This window comes from Loxodonta africana, chromosome 8 (genome assembly GCF_030014295.1).
Source record: "Loxodonta africana isolate mLoxAfr1 chromosome 8, mLoxAfr1.hap2, whole genome shotgun sequence".
NCBI classification, from domain to species: Eukaryota; Metazoa; Chordata; class Mammalia; order Proboscidea; family Elephantidae; genus Loxodonta; species Loxodonta africana.
In genome coordinates this window covers 91399418-91411177 of record NC_087349.1, presented here as the reverse complement: position 1 = coordinate 91411177, position 11760 = coordinate 91399418, and the positions used below count along the sequence as shown (strand labels likewise).

General features: G+C 43.5%; 1 protein-coding gene and 1 long non-coding RNA gene across 23 annotated transcripts in view; one reads left to right on the top strand and one right to left on the bottom strand.

The window, feature by feature from the left end:
* Window positions 1-6416: 6416 nt before the first annotated feature.
* On the bottom strand, window positions 6417-9382 carry LOC135232251 (uncharacterized). The gene is made up of 2 exons (XR_010322746.1): window positions 9005-9382; window positions 6417-8763 (listed from the first exon to the last, which is right to left on the bottom strand). It is a non-coding gene; the product is annotated as an uncharacterized LOC135232251 (long non-coding RNA).
* A 24-nt stretch (window positions 9383-9406) lies between these two features.
* The window catches only part of NOD1 (nucleotide binding oligomerization domain containing 1), a 92404-nt gene continuing 90050 nt past the window's right edge, over window positions 9407-11760 (top strand). For 20 of the 22 annotated variants that reach the window (XR_010322743.1, XR_010322745.1, XR_010322744.1 and 17 more), the window contains exon 1: window positions 9407-9539. The gene's annotated coding sequence lies outside the window, so the exon portion shown is untranslated. The remainder of the gene's footprint in view (window positions 9540-11760) is intronic. The other 2 variants (XR_010322734.1, XR_010322737.1) reach the window with 1 other exon arrangement.

Below are 11760 nucleotides of genomic sequence, written 5' to 3'. Positions count from 1 at the left end.
CTCGTGTCTACTTGATCCAGGAAGCTCATTCTTCACCAGTATCATTTTCTATCCCATTGTCCAGTCCAATCCATGTCTGAAGAGTTGGCTTCGGGAATGCTTCCTGTCTTGAGCTCACAGAAGGTCTGAGGATCATGACCACCGGGGTGCTTCTAGTCTCAGTCAGACCATTAAGTTTGGTCTTTTTACGAGAATTTGGGGTCTGCATCCCACTGCTCTCCTGCTCCCTCAGGGATTCTCTGTTATGTTCCATGTCTGGGCAGTCATCGGTTGTGACCGGGCACCATCTAGTTCTTCTGGTCTCAGGCTGATGCAGTCTCTGATTTATGTGGCCCTTTCTGTCTCTTTGGCTCATAATTACCTTCTGTCTTTTGCGTTCTTCATTCTCCTTTGCTCCAGGTGGGTTGAGACCAATTGAGGCTTCTTAGATGGCCACGTGCTAGCGTTTAAGACCCCAGATGCCACTCTCCAAAGTGGAGTGCAGAATGTTTTCTTAGTAGATTTTATTATGCCAATTGACTTAGATGTCCCCTGAAACCATGGTCCCCAAACCCCTGCTCCTGCTAAACTGGCCTTCAAAACGTTCAGTTTATTCAGGAAACTGCTTTTGGTTTAGTCCAGTTGTGCTGACCTTTCCTGAACTGCATGTTGTCTTTCCCTTCACCTAAAATAGTTCTTATCTACATCTAATTAGTGAATACCCCTCTCCCTCCCCCCCCCAACTCTCGTAACCATAAAAGAATATTTTCTTCTCAGTTTAAACTATTTCTCAAGTTCTTCTAATAGTGGTCTTATACAATATTTGTCCTTTTGCAGTTGACTGATTTCACTCAGCATAATGCCTTCCAGATTCCTCCATGTTATGAAATGTTTCACAGATTCATCACTGTACTTTACTGATACGTAATATTCCATTGTGTGAATATACCATAATTTACCCATTCATCCGTTGATGGGCACCTTGGTTGCATCCATCTTTTTGCTGCAATGAACATGGGTGTACATGTATCTGTTCGTGTAAAGGCTCTTATTTCTCTAGGGTATATTCCAAGCAGTAGGATTGCTGGATCATATAGTAGTTCTACTTCTGGCTTTTTAACGAAGCACCAAATCGATTTCCATAGTGGTTGTACCATTTTGCATTTCCACCAGCAGTGTATAAGTATTCCAGTCTCTCCACAACTTCTCCAACATTTATTATTTTGTGTTTTTTGGATTAATGGCAGCCTTGTTGGAGTGAGATGGAATCTCATTGTAGTTTCGATTTTCATTTCTCTAATGGCTAATGACTGTGAGCATTTCCTCATGTATCTATTAGCTACCTGAATGTCCTCTTTAGTGAAGTGCCTGTTCATATCTTTTGCCCATTTTTTAATTGGGTTATTTGTCTTTTTGTGGTTGAGTTTTAGCAGTATCATGTAGATTTTAGAGATCAGGCACTGATTGGAAATGTCATAGCTAAAAACTTTTTCCCAATCTGTAGGTAATCTTTTTACTCTTTTGGTGAAGTCTTTGGATGAGCACAGGTGTTTCATTTTTAGGAGCTCCCAGTTATCTAGTTTTTCTTCAGCATTGTTAGTAATGTTTTGTACACTGTTTATGCCATGTATTAGGGCTCCTAACGTTGTCCCTATTTTTTCTTCCATGATCTTTATCGTTTTAGGTTTTATATTTAGGTCTTTGATCCATTTTGAATTAGTTTTTGTGCATGGAGTGAGATATGGGTCTTGTTTCATTTTTTTGCAGATAGATATCCAGTTATGCCAGCACCATTTGTTAAAAAGACTGTCTTTTCCCCATTTAACTGTTTAGGGGCCTTTGTCAAATATCAACTGCTCATATGTGGATGGATTTATGTCTGGATTCTCAATTCTGTTCCATTGGTCCATGTATCTTTTATTGTACCAGTACCAGGCTTTTTTGACTATTGTGGTGGCATAATAGGTTCTAAAATCAGGTAAAGTAAGGCCTCCCACTTTGTTGTTCTTTTTCTGTAATGCCTTATTTATCTCTTTATCTTCGGTTTTGGCAAGTTTGATTATAATATGTCTTGGTGACTTTCTTTTAAAATCTACCTTACATGGACTTTGATGAGCATCTTGGATAGATATCTTCTCATCTTTCACAATATCAGGGAAGTTTTCTGCCAAAAAATCTTCAACAATTCTCTCTGTATTTTCTGTTATCCCTCCTTCCCTGTTCTGGTACTCCAGTCACTTATAGGTTATTTTTCTTGATAGAGTCCCACCTGATTCTTAAGTTTTCTTCATTTTTTAGAATTCTTTTATCTGATTTTTCTTCAGTTATATTGGTGCCAAGTGCTTTATCTTCAAGTTCACAAATTCTGCCTTCCACTTGCCAGTTCTGCTCCTCTGACTTTCTACTGAATTGTCTAATTCTGTAATTTTAGTCTTAATCTTCTGAATTTCTGATTGCTGTCTGCCTATGGATTTTTCCAGCTTATTAAATTTTCCATTATGTTCCTGAATAGCCTTTTTTAATTTCTTCAACTGCTTTATCTGTGTGTTTCTTGGCCTGTTCTGCATATTGCCTGATTTCCTTCCTGATGTCTTGAAGGCTTCTGTATATTAATCTTTTGTATTCTGCATCCGGAAATCCCAGGAAGGAACTTTCTTCTAGTAGATCCCTTGATTTTTCATTTTGAGAGCTTGTTGAAGCAATCATGGTCTGTTTCTTTATGTGACTTGATATTGACTGTTGTCTCCAAGCCATCTATAAGTTATTGTATTAGTTTATTTTATGTTTGCTTACTGTATCCTAGCTTCTTGCTTTGTTTTGTTTTGGTATACCCAAATGTGTTGCTTGAGTGAGCTAGCTTGAGTATTTTCACCTTTGGAGCTCTGATGTCCTGTCACCAAATGGCTAGAGCTGTTATCAGGTGTATCAGTCTAGGAGTCCATTCACTTTTCTTATATGGATTCAGTTCAGGTGTCCAGGTAGCTGCTCGTTAAGTGTGTGGTGCAGGCTCTGTCCTACAGTCTTAGAGGGGCAGGGGTGATTGGTGTAGGTACTGGTATCTGGTTGCAGCACGGGGTCACACTCTGAACAAGGCAGGGGGCTGAGAATTGTCTCCCAGGTGTCCCTGAGGAAAGCACGTCACTCTTCCCTAGAGCGTACAGGTAGGTGAGTTCTGCAGTCGGACCATGGGCACCCAGAGCTTTTGGTTGTAAGGACTGGGAGGTACCAGTTATCCTTGGACCCCTGTCATGGGTGGCTGGGCGACCTGAGTGGAGCCACTAGTCCTTAGGCCCCTGATGTGGGTAGGTGAGGACCCTGTTTGATAGGCAAAGCGGTGTCAAACATCAAACACCCATCTCTCCACCACACAGCTGAAACAATTGTAGTCTGCCAACAAGGGCCTATTCTCCTGAAATAGGCCCATACAGGTCCATGCAGGGAGGAAAGGTACTCAATGTCCATGGACCATTTATGCCTGGTTAGGAGCTGCTGCTGTCCTGAGCTCCCCTGGTTAGTGGAGCTGGCAAATCATCTTTTTACCCTAACTGTGAATTTATTCCTTCTCCGAGGCCGGAAGGATGGCTCTAGGGACTCAACAGGGCCTGTCTCCGGCCCAGGGAAACCAAAAGCCGCTGAAGCCAGCCTTGGGGCAGGGGGCGCAGTAAAATATACGCAAGTACTTAGCTTTTGCTGAGAGCACCGTTCTTCTCTGGTTCCAGAGGTGTGAGTAGGCTATATGGCTGGCTGCTTCTGTCTGTGGAAACTGCGGCCTAATGCTAGTACTAGCCCACTGCAGCCACTCCTGGGTAATGATGCCTGAGGGCTCCCAGCGATTCAGGTCTGGTAACTCCACTCCACTTCTGAACTGTCTCTTCCTCCCCCTGCTGCTCAGCTCGTTTTCTAACTTTGCCTTTGATGTTCAGGGCTCCTAGCTTGTCGTAAATATACTTGTTTCACTTGTCTTTTCAGGTCTTTTTTTTAAGAAGGTTCACTGGAAGTGTCTGTTCTGCCATCTTGGCCCGCTTGCCATGATCGGAACTCTTATGCACTGCTGGTGGGAATGCAAAATGATAAAACCATTTTGGAAAATGATATGGAGCTTCCTTAGAATACTAGAAATAGAAATACCATATGATCCAACAATCCCACTCCTAGAAATATATCCAAGAGGAATGAAGTCATCACACAAATAGACATATGCACACCCATGTTCACTGCAGCATTGTTCACAATAGCAAAAAGTGGAAACAACCTTGATGCCCATCAACAGATGACTGGATAAACAAACTGCAGTACATACACACAATGGAGTATTACACAACAACAAAGAACAACGATGAATCTGTAAAGCATCTCATAATATGGCTGAATCTGGAGGGCATTATGCTCAATGAAATAAGTCAATCACAAAAGGACAAATATTGTATGAGACCACTAATGTAAATACTCATGAAAAGATTTACATACAAAAAGAAACAGTCTTTGTTGGTTATGAGGGAGGGGAAGGATGGGGATGGAAAAATACTTAATAGGTAAGTGGAAACTTTGGTGAAGGGTAAGACAGTACACAATACTGGGGAAGCCAGCACAACCTGTAGAAGGCAAGGTCATGGTAGCTCCGTAGACAAATCCAAACCCCTTGAGGGACCGAATTGTTGGGCTGAGGGCTGTGGGGACCATGATCTCAAATACATAGCTCAACTGTCATAACATAGTTGATAAAGAATATGTTCTATATTCTCCTTTGGTGAGGAGCATCTGGGGTCTTAAAAGCCTGTGAGTGGCCAACTAGGATACTCCTCTGGTCTCACCCTTCGAGAGCTAGGAATAATGAAGAAAACTAAAGATACAATGGAAAGATTAGTCCAAAGGACTAATGGGCCATATCTACTAAGGCCTCCATCAGACTGAGTCCAGTACAATGAGATGGTACCCAGCTACCACCACTGACTTCTCTGATAGGGATGACAGACAGGGGACCCAGACAGAGCTGGAGAAAAATGTAGAACAAAATTTTAACTCAAAAAGAAAGACCAGACCTGCTGGCCTGACAGAGACTGCAGAAACCTTGAGAGTATGGCCCCCAGATACCCTTTCAGCTCAGTAATGAGGCCACTCCTGAGGTGCACCCTTAAGTCAAAGATTGGACAGGCCCATGGAACAAAACAAGACTAAAGGGGAGCACCAGCCCTGGGGCAGGGACTGGAAGGCAGGAGGGAACAGGAAAGCTGGTAATAGGGAACTGAGGGTTGAAAAGGGAGAGTGTTGACATGTCATGGGGTTGTTAACCAATGTCATAGAACAATGTGTGTACTAAATGATGAGAAACTGGTTTGTTCTATAAACCTTCACCTAAGGTACAATAAAAAAAGAAAAAGCATAAGAAACAATATAATGTGTATGAAGACTGACTTCTGAAAAGATGGAGTAGACCTATTTTCCCTACAAAGTGCAATGCCATTTGCAATTGCTTTTTTTTTTTTATTAACTTATTGAGCTTCAAGTGAACATTTACAAATCAAGTCAGACTGTCACATATAAGTTTATATACATCTTACTCCGTACTCCCACTTGCTCTCCCCCTAATGAGTCAGCCCTTCCAGTCTCTCCTTTCGTGACAATTTTGCCAGCTTCCAACTCTCTCTATCCTCCCATCCCCCCTCCAGACGGGAGATGCCAACACAATCTCAGGTGTCCACCTGATATAATTAGCTCACTCTTCATCAGCATCTCTCACCTACCCACTGTCCAGTCCCTTTCATGTCTGATGAGTTGTCTTCGGGGATGGTCCCTGTCCTGTGCCAACAGAAGGTTTGGGGACCATGACTGCCGGGATTCCTCTAGTCTCAGTCAGACCATTAAGTATGGTCTTTTTATGAGAATTTGGGTGCAGTTGCTTTTTTAGGAAACACTTAGGTGTAGATTTTATAAAACACGTGCAAGTCTTGTATCCTGAAAACTGCAGAACACCGATGAAAGAAATAAAAGGGTCTAAATAAATTGAGAGACATACCATATTCATGGATTGGAAGACTCAACATAGTAAAGAGGCCAATTCCCCTCAATTGATATAAAGGTTTAACTCAATTCCTATCAAAATTCCATCAAGGCTTATTGTAGATATAGACGATTTTTTCCTAAAATTTATATACAAAAGCAAAGGAACTAGAATAAGTAAAACAATTTTGAAAAAGAAAAAATGTAAGGAATCAGTCTACCCAATTGCAAGACTCTGTGACATTGGCAAAGGGATATACACATAGATCAATGGAACAGAACACAGACCCCAGAAACAGGCTCACAAAAATATGCCCAAATGATTTTTGACAAAGGTTAGAAAGTAATAGAAGAAAAGTAGCTTTTTCAACAAATAGTGCTAGAGCAGTAATTGGACAGTCCTCGGTATATATTTTTTTTAGGTATATACCCCAAACAACTGTACTCAGATACGTGTACACATATATTCATAGCAGCCATGTTAACAATAGCCAAAAGATAGAAACAACTCAAATGTCCATCAATGGATGAATAGATGAACTGATTATAAAATGGAGTATTATTCAGCCATAAAAAAGGAATGAAGTCTGATACATGTTATAATGTAGATGAACCTCAAAAACATTATGTTAAGGGAAAGAACCCAGACATAAAAGTTCACATAGGACTATATGTTCGGTTATAAAGGGACAGCATGAAAGATCTTTGTAGTGATGGAAGTGTTCTGTATCTCGACTGTTACTGATGTGCATGTTCTGGTTGTGACATATTACAGTTTTGCAAGATGTTATCATTGGAGGAAATTGGGTAAAGGGTAAACAGGATCTTTGCATTTATTCTTACAACTGCATGAGAATTTAAAATTATCTCAAAATGAAAAGTTTAAACAAAAAACTTTTTTATGAAATATTTTATAAAAATAAAATGATGGAATCACAAATAATAAGAGACTATTAAAAATGACCAGGAAGCCACTGGGTGGTGCAAACAATTTAGTGCTTGACTACTAGAATAAGTAAAACAACTTTGAAAAAGAAGAATAGAATGTGAGGAATCAGGTTGGTGGTTCAGACCCACCCAGAGGGCCTCAGAAGCAGGGCTTTGAACCAGTTCAGTCATGGCTAATGAAATGAAACTGGAACAGATCCAAATTTTTACAATTTGGGTGATCTGGAATGATAACTGGAACTGGAAAAATTATGGGTCAAAGCCCTGAAATGGGAGACTCAGAGGAGGTGTAGTGAGCGCCTTCAGGAGCCTGATGTGTGAGACTGGAGTATTGGCAGGACTGTGGTAGTGATACACATTGAAAGCGGCAAGGCCGGCTGCCATCTTTGAGCAGGACACTGCTGTTTCCAACTCTGCTCAAAATCCAACTATCAAGAGATTTGGTTGCCGTGCAATGCAAACATGGCCTTTGTTTCCTAAGAGGGAGATTACCTTCTAGCAGGGTCTTGACTTGTAATTCCCGTTCAGTTTCACCAAAATTTTTACGAACTTTGAGTCTATTACAGTTTTGCTTCCTCAGCCAAGATTGAACTAGGAAGAACCAGTTCAAAGACCTTCTTGGAAGACAGATCTGGCAATCTCCTTCCAAAAGGTCACAGCCTTGAAAACCCCATGGAGCACAGTTCTACTCTGCACACATGCGGTCGCCGTGAGTCGCAATTAACTCGATGGCAACTAACAACAACAGTACTAAACTCCAAAAGTGTCAGCAGAGCATAAAAATGACCAGGAAAACTAGAAATAAAGCAAAAATAAAAAAAAAGTATTAGAAAGTAAATATATCATTGATGAAACTAAGAATTTAAGTGGGTGGTGTTGGTTCTTATTGCTACTATAATAAATTACCACAAAGGTAGTTGCTTAAGACAACACAAATTTATCTTACAGTTCTAGAGGTCAGAAGTCTGAAAATGGGTCTCCCTGGGCTAAAATCAAAGTTTCAGTAGGACTGTGTTCCTTCTGGAGGCTTGCATTCCTCACAGAGGCTCTAGGGAAGAATCAGTATCCTTGCCTTTTCCAGTTTCTAAAGGCTGCCTGGATTCCTTGGCTCATGGCCCCCTTCCTCCATCTTCAAAGTCATCACTGTGGCGGAGTCCTTCTCAGGCTGCCATTTCTCTTGTTCCTTCTTCTGCCTACCTCTTCCATTTATACGGACCTTTGTGATTTTTTTTTTTTGTGATTATATTGGCTCACCCTGTTAGTCTAGGTTAATGTCCCCAATCTCAAGGTTAGCTGATCAGCAACCTGAATTCTCCATTGCCATGTAACCTTACTTATTCATACATTCTGGGCTTAGGGCATCTTTGGGGTTGGGGAGCATTATTCAGCCTATGGGTTAAACAGTAGGTTCAAATATCTACAAAATAATTAATGAACTAAAAGATAGAATTTAAGAAATTACTCCAAATTGAGCCAGAGAAACAAGGAAATAGAAAATCTGTAAGAGGTTAAATAAAAGGTATGGAAGATAAAATTCAGAATCCTAGAAGAAAAATGTTTTTTTATTTTTTCTATCAGAGGCTCATATAAGGGTAAACCGGGAGATATAGTATCTTTTGATTCTTTATTTTGGGGTTCGCAAGTTTGCACATTGCATACTATCAATTTCACTTTCAGTTATGAACAGTCTTCCCTTTTCTCAGAAGGCAGCCTTGGATGGGAAATCCAGTCTTCATGAGTGTGACTAATAATAGGACTGAATGTACGTCTTTAGTGTGAGTAAGTGAGTGAGCTTTTTGTACCATCTTTAGGCCTTATGTAGACTTCCACCATTTAGAACTTGAAAGGAAAAAAAAAACCTATTTTATTGGGGAAATTTATTAATACGCTTAAAAAAATATTTACAAGTCATTACAGTTTAATGTATAGAATATACAATATATCCTGCCGAGAACAGATTTAAGAGAGGAAGAAAAGTTTAGATTTTAAAAACTATAAATCGAAGCACATGTTTTGTTATAAAAAGATGATTTTTCTTAGCTAGTTTTCATCGGGGAGCCTGTGGTACGTCTGAATGTACCTGTGAGGAGCCGAGTTTCACGGTCCTGCCTAGGCGTTGGCTCTGGTTCCAAGTACTGGGCTGACATTTTTTGGGCGATGAGCCTGAGCTCGCGGCGGCCGCGGCCGAACTGGCTTGACGAGTTCCCACTGGGATTCCAAGTGTGTCACCTCTGGGCGAACTCCTGGGCCTGCCCGCACGTCCTGCGCGGTGCCGCTAGTCGTTCCAAATCCGGCACAGAGCACCTCTTAAGACTGCCGGAGGCAACTTTCTGCGCTCCGCCTCTCCCGCTCCCGGCGCAGGCCCGGCTTCCACCTCGGCGCAGCTGGCAGCGGCTCGGGGGTGTGGTCAGAGGGACTCGGGGGCAGCTCCCAGTCTCGCCAATTCCCTTTCCGGGCCAGCAAGGCGGCCGCACTGGCCCTGCCCCTTGCGAAGCTGCTGGCGCGGCGCGTTCCGAGGCTTCGGCTCTCCCAGGCCTCTGCGCCCCAGGCTTGGCGCGCTCCCCGGCGTCCCTCGCTCTCCCAGCAACTGCGGGATCTGCAAACCTGGCGGCCAAGTAAGCTCCAGCAAGTTAAGTCTCAGGGACTGTGGGGTGGAGGTAGGAGATGGGGGATTCGCGCTGGGCAAAAGTTTTCAGAGTTACTGGTCATGGAGAGCGAGGAGGCGCCCGGGGGGCGGGATCCTGCGAGCGGGCGGAATGCGACGCTGCTCTGGGAGAGGTCGGGTGGAACAAGGCAGAGACACCGGGAGTTTGAGGAATGCAGCGACAGTTCAGAAGGATAAACGTCGTCGTCAGTGGAGTCGTTCATTCTACTGTGGTCTAAGGCGGGGACTCTCAGCTGTGGCTATACCTTACAATCACCAGGGACGCTTGTAAAATCTGGATGTCCAGCCGCAGCCCAGACCAGCTCCATCTGAATCTCTGGGAGTGGGACTCAGGCCTCTGCATTATTTAAAGCAACCCGACTGATCCCAATGTGCAGCCAGTCTGGGAGCCAGTAATCAAAGTGTGACCCCCGAGAGAAGGTGGAAAGGCAGGGCAGGGGCCTTGATTCGAGTCCAGCCTGAAGGCGCGTCGGCCGTTCCCAGCCTCTAGCTCGGCCCGGCCCTCGGGACTTGGGAGCGGACACACCCCCTGGGTTCCCAGGGAGCAAAGAAGGGGGATAAAACAATGTTTGACAGGGTCGCCTGAACATCATGTTCAAAACAAGCCCCAGATATGCACACAAACTTAAGGCACATTGTGAAAAACATAAGGAATGATGGATAGGTTAGGTTGCCACATTTTTTCTGCATGCTGGGAAACGCCTTGATTGTTGGCATTTGAAATTAAGTTGGTGGAAACCAGTAAACCCATGGCCTTGACAAGAGCTAGGCTTTCTATTTAAGGATGAAGGTAGAGGGTGTGCGTGCTGCAGGGTCAGGTTTACCCCTCCTTTTTAAAGTCCTGTGTTGAAGATATTCCACGTCCAGAGAACTCTACCATAAATTTTGGAGAGGTGTGGGCATCACAGGGTGGACCCTCCCTGTGCCTAGATGCTGGGGGCAGATAGCTGTAATCCAGGCAAGCAGGGCCACCCGACAGACTATTACTACATATGCCAAGCAGCTAACACCCCCAAAACACAAACCCGTTGCTGTCAAGTTGATTCCCTCTCAGAGAGATCCTATAGGTCAGAGTAGAACTGCTCCATAGAGTTTCCAAGGAGCACCTGTTGGATTTGAACTGCCGACCTTTTGGTTAGCGGCCATAGCTCTTAACCACTATGCCACCAGGGTTTCCAAGCTGCTAGGAAAGGTGGATTTAAAACAACAGAAAAGTGCTAAGAGAGGACCTTGAAGGGTTTTGTTTTTGTGGAATGTAGGAATAAGATCAAGCTTTGCAGCCCTTCAAACTTGGGCCCATATTCGGATTCCATCACTTGTGAGTTCTATACGTGACCTCGAGTTAGTTACTTGACCTCTCCCAGCCTCCTCTTACGTGTAAAATGGGGATATAAGTAGTTAAGGGGCTAAGATAGGTAAATGAGATCATGTCTATCAAACTCCTCGCTGGCACGTGATGGCTGCTTTGTAAGCAGTAGCTTTCAGCCACAGGAGTGGTGATGTGTGTCTGACAATGTTTATTTAGTGCAGCCACTGTGAGGAGGAGTGTTTGCCCAGAAAATGCCTCCCTTGAAGCTCCATTCTCCTCGTCTCCTGTCTTGCTGCCTCCGCTCAGAGGAGGGCACCATAGTTTCTTCCTCTTCCAGCCTCTGGGTGCTTTGAGGTCTGGAATCTCAGTCCACTAAACTCACCGACTCATAGTGACCCTATAGGACAGAGTAGAACTGTCCCATAGGGTTTCCAAGGCTCTAATCTTTATGGGAGCAGACTGCCACAGCTTTCTCCCATGGAGCAGCTGGTGGGTTTGAACCACTGAACTTTTGGTTAGCAGTCAAGCACTTTAACCACTGCGCCACCAGGGGTAGCTTTTCCTTTTCTCCCATAACCCCTGGAGGGCTTGTTAATGGCTCTGGATACAGTTTCATCCCATGTGACAGGAATGGATTTCTTGATGAAAAAAATTGGCCCTTGTTCTTGAAACTCTCCACCCCACTGCGATGCATGTCAAAAAAATGGGCTCCCATGAAATCTAGGCTGTCTACAGGGTTTCCGAATTGATGTGGGCCCAGGTGGCACTCCTGCCGGCAGCTCCTCAGACCATGTCCTTTCTGTTTCTGTTTCCACTCATGTCTCTTGGCCTGAGGAGCAGTGAGAACTTCTGCAGTGACCAA